Source organism: Dermacentor variabilis, chromosome 8 (genome assembly GCF_050947875.1).
Source record: "Dermacentor variabilis isolate Ectoservices chromosome 8, ASM5094787v1, whole genome shotgun sequence".
NCBI lineage: Eukaryota > Metazoa > Arthropoda > Arachnida > Ixodida > Ixodidae > Dermacentor > Dermacentor variabilis.
In genome coordinates this window covers 140,818,567-140,837,181 of record NC_134575.1, presented here as the reverse complement: position 1 = coordinate 140,837,181, position 18,615 = coordinate 140,818,567, and positions in this window count along the sequence as shown.

Sequence of the window (18,615 nt, the reverse complement as noted above, 5' to 3'; positions counted from 1 at the left end):
TGAAAGCATTATACGTAATCCGAAAAGTATTTTTCAAAAAATACCGGTGTCAATAACAAGCATCATATGCACTGCTATTATAATGGTTTTATGTTGGTATGCAGGTATCTGTAGTTAAAAGTGCTTGCGCATATATTTTGCACGTGTGAGCTAATGCTTTAGCTCCATGAAACGTCCTATGTTGTGACTGAAGTCAATTTTGTGCTTGATGAACCTGCTTGTTTTGCTGTGCACTCACATTCCTGAGGGGTTTTAAGCGTTGTAGCCGTGTGACAAGGGATGTATTGTAGCAATGTCGAAGATACCTTCCACCGATTATTGCTACAGTATGCCGACAGACACCTGTCACCGTATTTGTGCATTTTCTTAGAACCGGCCGTATCCTCTACGTGAAATTTGTAGTGTCGTTTTGAGTTTTCCAGTCAGTTCATATAACTCCTGAGGACAAAATTTACACAGGGAGGGAAGGGAGACCATATAACATGACCAGTGATAACGACAGACTGTTTTGATGGAAGCATTAAAAATAACAACACTGAGAACGTGCTTACATTGCGCACAAGTTTCTTCAGAAAGAAAATGTGAGTTGTAATACAAAGGCAAAAAATCGCAATAACCAGTAGTTGCGTAAAAAAGGTAAATAGGCACAGACTAATTTCTACCGCTTTTCATCTAAAAAGGAAGCTTTTTTTACGAATTCATAATGGGGCTTCCTCACACGCGTTATTTTGGGGTATGCCTCACTGATTTCTCTTGTCAATTTTTCACCGTGGGTGGAAACAGATGAAACAATTTCATCATCATCAGCAGCAACAGCCTTTTTACGCCCCCTGCAGGCCAAAGGCCTCTCCCGTACTTCTCCAAATACCCCGGTCATGTGCTAATTGTGGCTATGTTGTCCCTGCAAACTTGCTAATCTCATCTGTCCACCAAACTTTCTGCCGCCCCCTGCTACGCTTCCCTTTTCTTGGAATCCAATCCGTAACCATTAATGACCATCGATTATCCTTCCTCCTAATTACATGCCCTGGCCATGCCCATCTCTTCTACTTGATTTTCACTAAGATGTTATTAACTAGCGTTTGTTCCCACACCCAATCTGCTCTCTTCTTATCCCTTAACATTACACCCACAATTCTTCTTTCCATAGCTCGTTGTGTCGTCCTCAATTTAAGTAAAACCTGTTTCGTAAGCCTACAGGTTTCTGCCCCCTAGGTGAGTACTGGTAAGACGCAGTTGTTATACACTTTTCTTTTGAGGGATAACGGCAACCTGCTGTTCGTGATCTGAGAATGCCTGCCAAGCGCACCCTACCCCATTCTTATTCTTCTGATTATTTCAGTATCATGATCCGGATTCGCGGTCACTACCTGCCCTAAGTAGGTGCATTCCCTTACCACTTCTAGGGCCTCGCTACCTATCGTAAACTGCTGTTCTCTTCCGCGACTGTTAAACAGTACTTTAGTTTTCTGCAGGTAAAGTTTTACACCCACCCTTCTGCTTTACCTGTCAAAGCCATGAGCACGCATTGCAATTAGTCCCCTGAGTTACTAAGCAAGGCAATATTATCAGCGAGTCGCAAGTTACTAAGGTATTCTCCAATAACTCTTATCCGCAATTCTTGCCAATCCAGGTCGTTGAATATCTCCTGTAAACACGCTGTGAATAGCATTAGAGAGATCGTAACTCCCTGCCTGACACCCTTCCTTATTGGAATTTTGTTACTTTCTTTATAGAAGACAACAGTGGCTGTGGAGCCGCTATAGAAATATTTCAGTATTTTTACACACGGCTCGTCCACACCCTGATTCCGTAATGGCTGCGTGGCTGCTGAGGTTTCGATTGAATCAAACGCTTTCTCGTAATTAATGAAAGCTATATAATAGAACCAATTTATTCTGGCACAAAGCCCTATGGCGGCAATGCACGGCCAAGTGACACGAGCATGCTCGTCTTCTCAGTGAAATTTCTTCGGCACATATTTAGTTCCTGGCCCGTGTTCTCTGTATAAATTTGAATGTAGTACATTGGAATGCAGTACACTGGCCCCTGAGACACACTAGACAAATGTGGTGGCATCTTTAACGAAGCGAAGCGTGCTTGCCTGCTCGCTTTTCTCAGTTCACTTGTGGGCTGTCCTGCATAGCTGCCTACTTTTTTTTTGCTCGAAATATGTATGTATAGCATTCCCCAAGGGCATTGAGAAAGACATCCAGGCAAGGGAGAGTTGTATAAAATTACCACTAAATTTGTCTTGTGTCCGTCATTGATAGTCTAGGCTATCCCGCTGATCGTGTGTGTATTTGGTCAAATTTACAGGGTCATCCACACTTTGTACAAACACGGCTCAGCGTAACCACGCCCCGCGGAGTGCCATTGTGCATGGCGCAGCGGGGCATCGAAGCTAAATGGCGCATTTGCTCAGGGGGGAGGTGGAGCTTCGTGTCATCTGCCAAAGTGCAGGAGCACGCCATGCTTTAGCGGTTGACACAAGACATGGAATCCCACCTCTAAGCCCCTGTGCACCGGCGCCGCGTAGCTTCGTTGCAAGACTATGCCGTGGGCGCTGGCGATCCGCGCAGTACAGTCACTCTACACCGTCTTCGTGCTAAGAATGGACGACCCTGTGCATGGCGCAGACTGGCCGGTGCTTCAGCATGTGCCCAGGAGAGCACCATTATTCCCTCAAGGTAAATGTATGCTCGTCCCACTTGACGATCCATTTACACGACTGGTGATGCACGCCGATTTAGATTAATAATAATAATATTTGGGGTTTTACGTGCCAAAACCACTTTCTGATTATGAGGCACGCCGTAGTGGAGGACTCAGGAAATTTTGACCACCTGGGGTTCTTTAACGTGCACCTAAATCTAAGCACACGGGTGTTTTCGCATTTCGCCCCCATCGAAATGCGGCCGCCGTGGCCGGGATTCGATCCCGCGACCTCGTGCTCAGCAGCCCAACACCATAGCCACTGAGCAACCACGGCGGGTGATTTAGATTGTTCATCTGTTTTGTCTACCTAAGGCAACCGACTGATCAATAGTATCAATGAGGCATACCATTTAAAAAAGCGGGACATGTCTCAGCCAGCGCTCATTATGATTGTATTGCAAAAAGGAATACTCTCTAAATCCCGCAGAATGGCGATCATGCCCTGCTCATTTGTTCTTTTTTATGCAAGCACTGTTTATCATGATTTTGTACATTTGTATTGCAACTCGCGCTTTTTGTCTTAAAGATCGCTTCTGCAGTACAAGTGCACACACAGTGTAAATCTCATTTTTAATTTTTGCATTAAAATAAGTGTTGAATTGATATATTCCAGCAAAAAATATGACAGAGCGATCTTGCTGGACCCACAGAGTTATTGACGGTCCTTCAGGCTTTCTCGTTGGGACACTTCCAACACCGATAGCATTCCTGAGGGTCCCTCAGAACAACATGTGGGAACGCTTCCCACACCAATAAGATTCTTGAAGGCCCATCAAACCCGCTGTTGGCTAGCCTCCGACAGCAATATGGTTGTTGGATTTCCCTGAAGGCTTTTTATGGGTGCGCTTCCTACACCAATGAGATTCCCGAAGGTCTCTCAAGCTTATAGGCGACTCTCCAACAGAAATACGATTTGTGAACATGTCGCTTCAAGACCCCTTCCAACAGCTATACGATTGCGGAAACATATATGTGCCTCGTATATGCTGAGCACTTTCGGGCTTTTTAAATGCGTTTCACAAACTAACTAGTAGGCAGACCACTTAATGTATTCATAATAGGCTAGACAACGACGCGATTACGAACGCGATCGAGTCCTCGCAGTGTGCGGGCTTCAGCGAACTCCCATGCAATGCCGACGAAACTGGCGAACAACTGCAGTACCAGATATCAACCGTTTATTGACAGCGCAATTTCCACAACGCATCCGCGTACATTTATACTTTCTCATGCTCCGAAAGAATGGGACCATTCTTCGATAGTTGGAATGGACGCACTTCGATCAGGCTTTTTACGTTCTGGATAGACATGTAGCGCAGTCAACAAGTTCGTACGCGCACGCCACTGGCGGATTTGAACTCACAACTACTTTGATGATTCAGTTTGCATTGGTAGCGATGTGAAATAGACCACATTTTTCTTCGCACAGTGCAAGCGGGAAGCGGCGGCGCGGCGCGTTGTCGGTGCCGCTGCTTCAGCTGCCGGCACGTAGCACTCGATCGCCGCGGCGCTTCACTGAATGAAATGTTGTTGTGTAGACGGCTGTATTTGCGCGCATTATTATGCTGACACACTTGGTTTTTCACATACAATGGTTGCTTTTTATTATACGCCGAACACTCAGCAAGCGACGGCCATTTGACGCAGCAGCCTCTATCGGCCAAAATGAGTGCGCTCGTGAAAACCACTTCAATCTGAATGTTAAATTTCGACTCGATCGAGCATGCACTTCTACGATGCAGAGCTATATGCAAGAGCTAAACATGCAAGAGTAATACCCTTGTAAAAAACAGGCAAGAAGACAGACATAACGAATTACAGACCAATTTCTTTAACTTCCCAATCGTGCAAAATGCTGGAACATGTTATTTACAAACACATAATAGATTTTCTGGAGTCCAACAACATTCTAACTAATGTTCAGCACGGTTTTAGACGTGGTTTCAGTACTATCACGCAGTTAACCGACTTCACCCATGACATCGCTTATCAATTGGATCTCGGTAAACAGATTGATGCTGTCTTCATTGATTTTTTTAAAGCGTTCGATTCATTACTTCTTTCTCACCTCTCGCAAAAATTAAATGCAATACTAAATAATTCCCGTCTGGTCAATTGGATTGCTTAGTCTTATACGACGTGATTGACTCGCCGAATAGTTTTCAGCGATTAAACGATTCCTTTGTCTCTTTCGGTGCTTGGTGTGAAAAATGGAAAATGAATATTAATTTCAAAAGAACGGTTGTTTTGTCCTTCACGAAAAGAGCAGCACCTGTAATTGCGACATATTCCTTGAATTGGTCACCTTTAACCAGAGTTCGACAATACAAATACCTTGGCGTAACATTTACTCACAATCTCTCATGGACTACACACATTCACCAAACATGTTCACAGGCCCTAAAACAGCTTGGATACCTACGTCGTACTATGCAAAAGGCTCCGAAGGCAACTAAACCTTTAATGTACAAAACTCTAGTTCGCCCTATTATTGATAATGCTGCAACAGTCTGGTCACCACATAACCAAAACAACATAATCAAACTAGAAGCAGTTCAGAAAAAAAGCGGTCCGTTTCATTTTACATCGGTATGACCGCTATTTTTCACCCTCGTCTGCCCACCCTACGCTGAATCTAACATTACTTTCAGTACGTCATGTGGAATCATTAAAATTTTTGCACAACATAATTAACAAGTCATATCACACTTCAAACACAGCTTGCATATCTTTCACCAAGCCTTCTTGCACGCGTAATTTCCACGAGCTTATTCTTAACCCTCTCTATGCCCGTACAAATACATTCAAGTACAGCTTATTTCCCCGCACAATAGAAGTATGTTTTTCCTTGCCTGGCTGCCTTCGTTCACTCCCGATAAGCGAATTCGAAAGTGTTGTCTATGAAAACCAGTATGTGTAACTACTTAAATCAGGTTTAGTTTATACTTTATGTGTGCGTATTGCTGTGTCGTTGCTTTTTATGAATCGATGAAAACAATTCGTAAGATTTTGTAAACGATTGTAACGATGTAAGAGTCATTGTTGATTTCACTTTATTTTTGTTCAACACTGTTTTACCCACTCCGGCAATAGCCCTTCTATGGGGCTGCAGTATGTACAAATAAATAAATAAATAAATAAATAAATACATAAATAAATTATTTTGATGTTTCTCTCACGTTATCGCGCAAGATAGTGACGTGAACGAGCTTGTTTTATTCGCGCGTTTGCTTGCATTTTCCGATTGTGTAACGTTGCTCATGTGCAGCTTCGTTGACGATCTCAGCGGGCGCTAAATGCGCGAGGTAGCTGTGCCATTCCCTGGACGCACTGCCCGAAAGACTACCGCGATAATCGTACCTTTGTGGTATGGATTTTGCAAATAAACTGTTCTCAAAATTTACGTAGTTTACTTATATTGTACGGCACCTATACGTCCGGACTGCGGCCAGCGAAGCATGAAAATACTTAATTACGCTTAACGACTTGGCAGTGGCGTAGCTAGGTCGTCTCGCACTCAAGACCCACAGGTGCTCTGTCACTGCCCCCCTTCCCTCCCCCTCCTCGTTGTAGTAAAGAAGACGCGGATATCGCAAATTTTCGGTAGTTGGGGGTTGTTGTTTCAGCACCAGCATAGCCGCCTTAGACCCTCCCCTTTTCGCTTGCGTTCCTAGATATGCTAATACAGCAGTTATACAGGCTGTATTATTTTCTGCACCAAATAGCACAGGGTGCTGCACTGATAAATTGTGATAGGCATATTTGCACAGCTGCTGTCAGACTGTGACGCTTGGCAGCAAGTACAGATGAAGTTTTAATTAGCTACTTTAGAGGCTGTAATGCATTTGCAGAATTGAAGCCCGAGAAACATATGTTGCCCAACAACGACTTCACAAAAATCGTCGTAGGTATACTATGGCGTGTAGTATTCTGGCCGTCACCAGCCATGAACCAATACGAAAATTAAATAACGTGTCCGTGATCTTGATCTCCCCACCCTATCAGATAACGCCACCTCCTTCCTTTCCCGAGCAGGTGCCAATGCTATGACAATGACGAGCTCTCTTCATTCTCATCCATAAGGCCTTTCTTTATTTGCTGTTATTGGTAAACGTGATTATCCGAGCTGCGGTACCGCCACAAGATTGGAAACAGAATACAGCACACTCCGCGTCGATTCCTGGCGTCACCATGCAAAAAACTAGAAGGCCACCATTATGGCTGCGCCAGGGAAAGCTTGTGCTACTGTTGGTCAGCACTGGCAATGAGACAATAGTGAGGTCGATGTTGCTGGTGCACTACTTCATATTTCTTTCAATACTCTCATACTGGACCACCCGCAGTGCCAAAATACTGCATGCTGTAGCACCAAAGACGATAATGTTTAGAGAAGTATTTGTTGAGTTCGAGATATAAATTTGGGTCCTCAGTTCCCAAATTGCAATGTTTCCTATATAATAGCTAATTAAGCAGTTATTTATTATCTCTTTATTAATTATCTGCCATATTTTGCACGATACCGAGTTCCTAGTGATCAAAAAGACACACAACCTGATAGAACACCGGGAGATTTCACCACAGAATTCACCTTACTGTAAAAACACAGGACACTGTATTTGTGACATGAAGTCACACAACAACATCAGGAGGAGGAGGTAGAGAAAGAAAAAAAGAAGGAACGAAAGGTAGGAAGGAAGGTCAGCCAGACACACTTCCAGTTTACTACCCAAGACGGGCAAAAGTTTTTAAGGGAAGAAAAGGAGAAGGGGGGGGAAAGGTACTGTCAGTGTGAATACGTGCTATGTCCATAACTTCGCGCCTATAATCAGTCAAGAGGTCAGTCAATTTCATGAAACGTAGCAGTGCCCACATCGCTTTGTGAGCCTCCGACGCGTGGTGCCATGGTCCAAGAATCTTGGCCTCTGAAAATGGTCTGCTGTCTAATCTGTTTCACAACATCTCAAGAATGTCGCATTCGATCTCATCGAGATTGCAAAAACTCAACACGTGCTTTATAGCCTATTCCCATTTTCCCAAGTAACAAATTGGTGTGTCGGTCATTCGAATAAGGAATGAGCCAGCCAGCGGAGACAGCAGTTGGAGATAATGGGGCTGTTGCACAAATTTTCTGTCTTGGTTTGCGCAAGTAAACGACCCCTCGCAGTGTCTGTCCTTGATTAGCGTATAGGAAGTGTCACGGTTTTTTTATGCACTGACCACACGGTCTCATCAGCAAGGCCATTTCAGACGATGCCACATTGCCCCAGAAACCATTCGAAGAAGGTGTCATGTCCGTTTATGAGGACTTGATGGAAAATCTCTGTAGTATAAAACACCAGCTGCTCATGGGTCTTGCGTCGTAAGGCTGACTGCAGAATTTGAAGGGCTGCCTTGTAGACACAGAAAACGACCCTCTTTCAAGTTATGGCTTGTGCGATGTCATTAACAGCGCCATGTAGAGCGGCAAGTTCTGCCGCTATAAAGGTCATTATATGGGAACCTTTCAACGTTATTGTGACTTGTAAGGCCAGGATGATAGCAGTGCCTGTGGAGCTGGTGGCTGATATAGATCAATCAGTGTAAATCTGCATTCTTTGTTCATATATCTGGTTCAGTAATGACAGTCTGAACTAACGTAGATCCACTCTTGACTGACGGGTCTTCTTCATAATTCCCGGAATCGTGAGGCGGACTTGTGGCGGTCGTAGGTGTCATGGATCTCCTCCGGAGAACACTCTAGCCGAAAGAATGGACCAGGCGACAGGTGTAGCCAAACAGATGCACACTTAATAGAACCCACGCGACACGAACAGCACACAAACCTAACCAAACTAACACACAAGATACAAAGTCTATCAGTACACACGACCCGGTAACACTGTCACTAGTGTTCTACTGTTAGTGGTTGCCGTTCGTGCTCACGTCTGGTTCGGTGCAGATGTGGCGTGGTGTGGGTCCCGTAGCCGGCATCAAAGTGGCGTTCGACGTTCTAGGGCTGGCGTCGCTGGCGGCGTCGTTGGTTGCGTCCTACACGCTCCCGGTCTAAACGCCCGTGGAGGTGTGGCCGATGATGTTGGCGTTGGGGCACCACCCGGAAAAGTGGCAACCGTGGTAGAGACACCCCTGGCCGTAGCAGGTGGTAGCGTCCTCCGTGGAGTCCCCGGAACGGGCTCAGGAACGGCAGGAAGTCTGCGGTGCAAAGGCGTAGAACGCGAGCTCAACGGTGCAGTAGCCGGCGTCGCTCTCTTCCGGTCGAACCGTCCCTGACCCGCCGAGTTTCCGCTGCTTTCTTCTTCCCCTTCGTGTCTCGCCCTTCCTCGCCCTTTTTTAGCCTTCTTGTTAGTCCACGTAATCCTTCTCCTTGTCTTCTCTTCTCCACCAATCATCACATTCCATCTCACCGGATACTTATTCTCTTCTCCACCAATCATCTATCAACTATCTCATCAACTATCTCATCCATATTAGTAACGATATTGCCGGCTTTGTCTCTTAACGCATACATCTGATTCTTGCCTATTCCTAGTCTAAAGGTGTTTATTTGGCAGAGCTCGGGAGCAGCGCAACGTCGACGGGCAGGGCAGTCACAGCTTCCAAGCACGAGAGCCGTTGCTGAGCTGGAGCGCTCGACCCACTAGCGTTTAGAGCCAGTAGCGCTGAACCCACTAGCGTCTCTTCTACCATCTCTTCGCTACAACCACCCCCCGGGAGCGAGAAGGGAGCCGTCCGGCGACCTAAGAGCTCGTCACTATGAGCGGGTCGTAGTAAGGCTTTAAACGGTCGACATGGACAATGTCTCGTCCACGGCGGCGCATGTCTTCAGATGGCTCAACTGGCTCGATGACATAGTTTACAGGAGATGCGCGTTCGAGAACACGATAAGGGCCTTCATACTTAGGGACCAGTTTAGATGAGAGGCCAGGGGCAGTTAAAGGGACTGAGAGCCACACGAGCGCTCCCGGATCGAAGGTGACCGTGGCAGTGGCGTCACCGCGAATGCTGCTCCGGCGCTCCTGATCATCGGAAGTAAAGGCTCGTGCGAGGTCGCGGCACTCTTCGACATGTCGGACCGTGTCAGAAATAGGGACGTACTCGGATGCATCCGGCCGGTACGGAAGAATGGTGTCGATGGTGTGCGAAGGGTGTCGACCATACAGAAAGAAATAGGGGGAAAATCCAGTGGTGCTCTGCGTGGCGGTATTATACGCGTAGGTGACGAATGGCAGAATGGCGTCCCAGTTCGTGTGGTCGAAGGCAACGTACATTGAAAGCATGTCGCCGAGCGTACGGTTGAAGCGTTCTGTGAGGCCATTCGTTTGAGGGTGGTACGCCGTAGTCGTACGATGAACAACGTGGCACTCTTTGAGAATCGCTTCAACTACCTCCGACAGGAAGACGCGTCCGCGATCGCTGAGCAATTCTTGGGGTGGACCATGCCGCAGGATGAATCGGCGAAGCAGGAATGATGCAACATCGCGCGCTGTAGCTGCTGGGAGAGCGGCGGTTTCAGCGTATCGGGTAAGGTGATCTACAGCCACAATGGCCCAGCGGTTACCAGCCGACGTCAGGGGAAGTGGGCCATACAAATCGATGCCAACGCGCCCGAACGGTTGGGTAGGGCAGGGTAGAGGCTGCAGGCCAGCTGGCGAGAGGTGGGGTGGAGATTTTCGGCGCTGGCAGTCGGGGCATGAACGAACAAACTTTTGAATGTAGTTGTACATTCCTCGCCAGTAGTAGCGTCGTCGGAGGCGCTGGTAGGTTTTGAAAAGTCCCGAATGCGCACACTGTGGATCAGAGTGGAACGAGGCGCAGATTTCAGAACGCAGGGTTCGAGGTACAACTAATAACCACTGGCGGCCGTCAGAGGTGTAATTGCGTCAATGAAGCAGGTCGTCGCGAATGGCGAAATGGCGAGCTTGACGGCGCAGTGCACGAGTGGTTGGCTGCGATGACGGATCAGCAAGGCAGTCTATGATGGAGGCAATCCAGGGGTCCTTGCGCTGCTCAGAAGCGATGGTCCCAATGTCGACGGAAGAGACGTCAAGCTGGGATATTGCGCAGCAGGCATTGTCGTCTGGCAAGGGAGAACGTGAGAGGGCGTCAGCATCAGCATGCTGGCGTCCGTTGCGGTACAGTACGCGGATATCGTAATCCTGTAAGCGAAGCGCCGAGCGGGCGAGACGGCCTGAGGGATCCTTCAATGACGACAGCCAGCATAGTGCATGGTGGTCCGTGACGACATCAAATTGGCGACCATACAAATAGGGCCGGAACTTGGTAAGCGCCAAGATGATCGCCAGACATTCTTTTTCCGTGACGGTGTAATTGGTCTCGGCTTTAGTAAGCATACGGCTGGCATATGCCACAACATATTAATGAAACCCTTCTTTGCGCTGTGCTAAGACAGCGCCGAGGCCAACACCGCTGGCATCTGTGTGTACCTCAATAGGTGCCGTTGGATCGTAGTGGCGCAAAATGGGAGCAGACGTCAGCAAACGACGGAGCTTAGTGAACGCCTCGTCGCACTCGGACGACCACGAATGGAGAGGTCCGTTGCTGCCAAGGAGCTTCGTCAGGGGTGATATGACGGCGGCGAAATTGCGAATGAAGCTGAAATTGCGAATGAAGCGCCTGAAGTAGGAACACAAACCTACAAAACTGCGCAGTTCTTTGACGGACGTCGGTTTAGGAAGTTCAGCTACGGCACGAAGTTTGGCTGGATCGGGGAGGATTCCATCCTTCGAGACGACATAACCTAGTATCATGAGCTGCCGCGCTGCAAATCGGCACTTCTTTAGGTTTAGTTGAAGGCCAGCGTTCGCTAAGCAAGTCAAAACATGCCGTAGGCGTTGAAGATGCGTGGTGAAGTCAGAGGCAAAAACAACAACGTCGTCGAGATAACATAAGCACGTGTGCCACTTCAAACCGCGGAGGACTGTGTCCATCATGCGTTCAAAAGTTGCTGGCGCATTACAAAGTCCAAACGGCATGACGTTAAATTCGTATAAGCCGTCGGGTGTGACAAAGGCTGTCTTCGGCCTATCGACGTCAGCCATGGGTACTTGCCAATAGCCGGAGCGTAAATCTAGAGATGAAAAGAATTCTGCTCCTTGTAGGCTATCGATGGCGTCATCAATTCGCGGCAGCGGGTATACATATTTGCGAGTGATCTTGTTCAGGCGGCGATAGTCTACACAGAACCGTACCGAGCCGTCTTTTTTCGTAACAAGGACGAAAGGGGATGCCCATGGACTGTTCGAGGGTCGGATCACTTCGCGGCGAAGCATATCGTCCACTTGCTCATTAATCACACGACGTTCCGTGGCCGAGACGCGATATGGTCGTTGCCGCAATGGCGGTTGGGAGCCAGTGTCAATATGGTGCGTGACAGCAGACGCCCGGCCCAAGGAAGGTTGCTCGACATCAAAAGAAGAACGAAATTCTTCTAAGATGCGCAGAAGCTGCGAACGCTGAGGTGGGGTGAGGCCATCGGCAATAGATGAATCGAACACACCTGTGGGCAAAGGGTCGGACGTCGCGAGAGAACCGAGCGTGTTGTAACAGGCGCAGGACGTGTCTTCGGGAACATCCGTAATTTGTACGGCGTCGATCACTTCCACGTGGCCAAGACATTCGCCTTGAAGCAGCATCACAGGGTATGAGAAGGGGTTATAGACAAAAATAGCTGTGGAGCCCTGTTTGACGTTCACAGTCGCAAAAGGCAGCAGCAGACGTTTTCGAGTGTAAAAGCGGCCTGATGGAGAAAGTAGTGCGATGGCGTCAGAGAGGCTGCTGCAATGCATTGATACAATCACTGACGAGTTGGGAGGAACGTTGGTGTCGTGTCTGACGAGTAGTTTGTTTGCAAAAGAAGCATTATCGGCAAGCGTCATATCTGAGATCGGCGACAGTTCTAGTTCGGCCCGTGCGCAACGAATGACGGCATCGTGGCGGGCGAGAAAGTCCCACCCCAGGATAACTTCGTGGGAGCACGAGGAAATCACAATAAATTTGACGGCGTATACAACGTCCTCGATGAGAACACGAGCGGTGCACGCCGCAATCGGGTGAATACGCTGTGCGCCTGCTTTGCGGAGGGCGAATCCAGCAATGGGCGTCGTACCCTTTCGAAGGAAGCGACAAAGCTTTGCGTCCATAACTGATACAGCGGCTCCGGTATCCACGAGGGCATATGTGCGCACACCGTCAACTAACACGTCTATCACATTGGTTGGGCTACGTTGAGGACTTCCGCGTTTCGACGGCGTCGCAGCCCTTGCCTCATGGACTGCGACAATTAGTTTTCCTCATCCCGAGCTTCGGGACGAGGCCGCATCGGTGATGGGGAGCGTCGGCGTGGAGAAGTTGAGCGGCGGATGTTGGCGGACCGGCGGAATGGTGGTGACGCAGCCCGAGGTTCATCGTCGTAATAAGGGCGCGGAGAACCCGCCATAGAACTTGGCCCATAAGGTGTAGCGCTAGGTGACTGCACGCGACTACAGTAGCGTGCGACGTGGCCAGCAAAGCCGCACGCAAAACATATTGGTCGATTGTCCGCTGTACGCCACCGAGTCGTTGCGGCAGGTCCCATCCATGTGGAAGGACGCGTTGGACGTGGCGCCTGGTGAAGTGATTACATAGCAGGCTGTTGTCGGGGCATAGCGAGGACTTCGGCGTACGTGAGAGGTCCCCGTTGAGGGAGTTGTTGAGGCTGGGTGACGACTTCCGCGTAGCTGAGTGGCACAGCCGTCGGGATCTGTTGGGGCCTGGCCATGACTTCGGCGTAGCTGTGAGGCGCAGCCGCAGGATCACGCTGGTGGTGCTCAGGCAAAACCTCGTGCAGTTCTTGCGCTATGACGCGGCGAAGCGGAGGCGCAAAACTTGGCGTAGGTGCGTGTACCGACTGCGGCTGTGCAAAATCCATCAACGAGAGTTGCCGGGCAACTTCCTCGCGGACGAACGCCTTCATTTCTGCGAGCAACGCTGCCTGGGTGGACATGGCAGCCAAACCAGCGAGGTGTTCGTCACGCGGTAGAGATCGACGGGTCAGTGACCGCTGCCTGCGGAGTTCTTCATAGCTCTGGCACAGTGTGACAATTTCAGCCACAGAGCGTGGACATTTGGCCAGCAACATGTTAAAGGCGTCGTCTTCTATGCCCTTCAGTATGTTTCGGATTCGATCAGACTCCGCCATGGTCGAATCGACTTTCCTGCATAGATCCAGGACATCTTCGATATAACTGGTGAATGTTTCGCCTGGCTGTTGAGCTCGTTCTCGCAAACGTTGCTCGGCACGCAGCTTGCGAACAGCAGGGCGACCAAATACATCGGCGAGGGAAGTCTTAAATTCCGACCATGTCTGGAACTCTGCTTGATGGTTGTTATACCACAGGCTGGCCACTCCAGCGAGGTAGAACAGAACATGGCTCAATTTGGCTGCTTCATCCCACTTGTTATGGTCGCCTACCCTGTCGTACGCCGTGAGCCATTCGTCCACGTCAGTGTCGTCCGCTCCAGTGTAGATAGGAGGGTCGCGATGACGAGGCACCCCGGGACACGCAGTGGGTACAGGAGGAGGCGTTTGCTGGGAGGCGTCTTGGGGCATGGTAGATGGTAGGGTACGGGACCGGAGTTACGGGACCGGAGGGATGATTGTACGGGATCGGAGGGATGGTAGGGTACGGGACCGGAGGTACGGGATGATCGTCTGAGGTTACCCCGCACCTCCACCAATTCTAAAGGTGTTTATTTGGCAGAGCTCGGGAGCAGCGCAACGTCGACGGGCAGGGCAGTCACAGCTTCCAAGCACGAGAGCCGTTGCTGAGCTGGAGCGCTCGACCCACTAGCGTTTAGAGCCAGTAGCGCTGAACCCACTAGCGTCTCTTCTACAATCTCTTCGCTACACTAGTTTCTTCTTCACTGCTTTTAGGCTTCCTCCATTCCTGACAGCCTGTTCGTTTCTATCTATATTATATTTCCTTATGTCAGCTGTCTTACGCTTGTTGATTAACTTAGAAAGTTCTGCCAGTTGTATTCTATCTGTAGGGTTAGAGGCTTTCATACATTGGCGTTTCTTGATCAGATCTTTTATCTCCTGCGATAGCTTACTGGTCTCCTGTCTAACGGCGTTACCACCGCCTTCCATTGCGCACTACTCCTTAATGATGCCCATAAGATTGTCTTCCTTGCTTCAACACCGAGGTCCTCTTCCTGAGTTAAAGCCGAATACCTGTTCTGTAGCTTGATCCGGAATTTCTCTAGTTTCCCTCTTACCGCTAACTCATTGATTGGCTTCTTATGTACCAGTTTCTTCCGTCCCCTCCTCAAGTCAAGGCTAATTCGAGTTCTTACCATCGAATGGTCACTGCACCGCACCTTGCCGAGCACGTCTACATCTTATATGATGCCAGGGTTCGCGCAGATTATGAAGTCGATTTCATTTCTAGTCTCACCATTCGGGCTCCTCCACGTCCACTTTCTGCTTACCCGCTTGCGGAAAAAGGTATTCATTATCCGCATATTATTCTGTTCTGCAAACTCTACTAATAACTCTCCCCTGCTATTCCTAGAGCCTATGCCATAATCCCCCACTGACTTGTCTCCAGCCTGCTTCTTGCCTACCCTGGCATTGAAGTCGCCCATCACTATAGTGTATTTTGTTTTGACTTTACCCATCGCCGATTCCACGTCTTCATAAAAGCTTTCGACTTCCTGGTTATCATGACTGGACGTAGGGGCGTAGACTTGTACTACCTTCAATTTGTACCTCTTATTAGGTTCACTACAAGACCTGCCACCCTCTCGATAATGCTATAGAATTACTGTATGTTACCAGCTATATCCTTAATAATCAGGAACCCGACTCCTAGTTCTCGTCTCTGCGCTAAGCCCCGGTAGCCCAGTACATGCCCGCTTTTTAGCACTGCATATGCTTCTTTTGTCCTCCTAACATCACTTCGCCCTATTATATCCCATTTACTACCCTCTAATTCCTCCAATAACACTGCTAGACTCGCCTCACTAGATAACGTTCTAACTTTAAACGTTGCCAGGTTCAGATTCCAATGGCGGCCTGTCCGGAGCCAGGTATTCTTAGCACCCTCTGCTGCGTCACAGATCTGACCGCCGCCGTGGTCAGTTGCTTCGCGGCTGCTGGAGACTGAGGGCCGGGGTTTGATTGTTGTATTCATATAGGAGGTTCTGGCCAAGTACTGCACAAGGGTGGCCAATCCTTCTCTGGTGAGAGAGTGCGTTACCGGTTCTGGTCACCGGAGCCAGGCCGCACTCTAGGCCTGTTTGTGCAATTTTCTCAACACACGGGATTTTTTGGTATTTTCCGGTGGAGAATTGCGCGGCACCGGGGTTCGAACCACGGTCCTCTTGCACGGGAGGCGGATACTCTAACGCCCCCGCAGGAGTTGTACGCCTCATTTAACCTACAGTGGTGCATTATTTGATCAGTCAAGGTGTACCAATCTGAGCTCGGTTATACCGCACGGATGGCAATCAGCTAGAGAACCTGGTATTTATTATCTGCACATGTGTGGCCATACATAACAGAGGGTATATATATATATATATATATATATATATATATATATATATATATATATATATATATATATATATATATATATATATATATATATATTTAAGAGGGTTCCCGTACAGTGATAAACTAAAAGAAAATACATTAAAAAGGGGGAAGGAAAACGAAAAAAGGAAGAGAACAGGTAATTTGAAATCGTGACCCTTGGATGTTGCCCGGAAAGATAGTCCCGTCGGTTGGTTCGTCAGGACCCAGGTTACCTTGAAGCGCCATAGCTCCTGCCCCAAGCCTCATACTTTCTTGGAAAAATGGCCGCCCGTGGAGAAGAGCGAACTCGTGCTGCTTTAGAGACTAGGAAAAGCTTCATCACGTGCTAGGTGAGCGCGGCACGCATAGATACAAATGCTTGTAAGTATTGAAGTTTTTAAAATATCAGGGGAATATGCGCTTACCGAGAGGGCAGCGTCCGCACGAGACCACCACCAGGCACCTTACTGAGACATGGAGGGCTTTGCGGCCGGAACAAAGCCTTCCTTCTCTGCCGGCCTAGCGCAGAAAGCGTGCGTTCCGATCACTCAAGGTTGCGCAGACATAGTATAGCTATAGCGTCTAGGAAAAGCTTAAACAGGTGCGAGTGTGGCATGCATAGCGTGGGAAGCTAGCCAGAGTAACTATCTCAAGGACTGCTGCTCACGAGGGCGAAATACCTTCGTGTAATTATAATAACCCTAATAGGACTGCTTTCGAACACAAAGAACGGCCCAGAGGGCTGTACTACGAGTGCTATGACTGATAACTTGCTATATATATATATATATATATATATATATATATATATATATATATATATATATATATATATATATATATATATATATATGATAATACCGAGACGGACCAAGTTGTCCAGCGCTGTTCAAAAAAAGGCGACACTCCAGCTCCCGCGAGAAGCAGGGAAGATGATGATGGCTATGTACAAATGAAAACGACGAAGTACGTTACACTAACTTCCCCCGTCATGGGAGCGGCCAGCCTGGCCGCAGATTAGAGATTATCTAAGCGGGGAGTGAGGGGCTTCATCCGCGAGACGTGAACAATTTCGGCATTGCGGCGGCGCCGGTCAGTGACGGAGTGTCCTGGGCGGACGAGATAGTTCACTGCAGATGTTTGCTGCGCAACAGTGAATGGGCCAATGTAGCGTAGAAGGAACTTCTCACAGAGGCCTGGGGTGCGGACTGAAGTTCAAAGCAGGACTTGGGCTCCAGGGTGAAAACGTAGGTCACGGCGTTTGTTGTCGCAGTAACGCTTCCGCTCAGCTAAGGTGGCTTCTGTGCTTTGCCGGGCGATTTGACGGCAATGTGCAACTCGGGCAGCAAAATCTTCTGGAAGCGACGCGTTAGCCGAATAAGGTGCGAAAAAGAGTTCTCTGTCGAATATGGTGGAAGGAGATCGTCCATACACAAGGAAGAAAGGGCTGTAGCCGGCAGTCCGTTGAATAGCAGTGTTATATGCGAATGTCACAAAGGGAAGAATTTTATACCAGTCAGTGTGGTCAGGACGGCTGTACATGGAAATCGTGTCAGACAGCGTACGGTGGAAGCGCTCAGTAAGGCCATTGGTTTCCGGATGGTAAGTAGAAGTAGATTTGTGGACGGTATTAGTGGCCCGAAGAACTTCCTCGAGAACTTGTGAAATGAACGCCTTGCCACGGTCACTGAGAAGAACGCGAGGAGCCCCGTGGCGCAAGACGACGGCGCGCAAGAAATAGTCGGCGACCTCAGAAGCGGTGCCGGATAGCAGAGGGGCAGTCTCGGCATATCTTGTTAAATGGTCTACCGAAGTGACAATCCAACGGTGACCGGAGGGTGTCAACGGCAAGGGACCATATAAATCAATGCCAACAAATTCAAAAGGTGCGTCCGGGCAAGGGAAAGGTTGTAGTAAACCGGCAGGAGGGGATGTCGAGAGTTTGCTGTGGTGACATGACGCACAAGAGGCAATGTATTTTGCCACCGTTGTGGATAGGCCAGGCCAGAAGTAGCAGGTCCTTATGCGGTCGTAAGTCTTGTGGAAGCCTAAGTGGCCAGCCGATACGTCGTCGTGAAGTGCCTCTAATACCCGCAAGCGAAGGCAGCGAGGTAGAACTGGGACCCACCGATGACCTGTTGGGTGGTGAACGTACCGGTATAGGACGCCACCTTGAAGGAGGAATTGTTGGAGTTGGCGTCGCAAGCGGCTGTTGGGTAGTTCGGCGAACCCACTAAGGCGATCCATGAGAGCTCGACAGCAGGAGTCGGCCCGCTGAAGCGAGACGAAATGAGAGCGTGATGAGAGCGTAACTTCGTCCA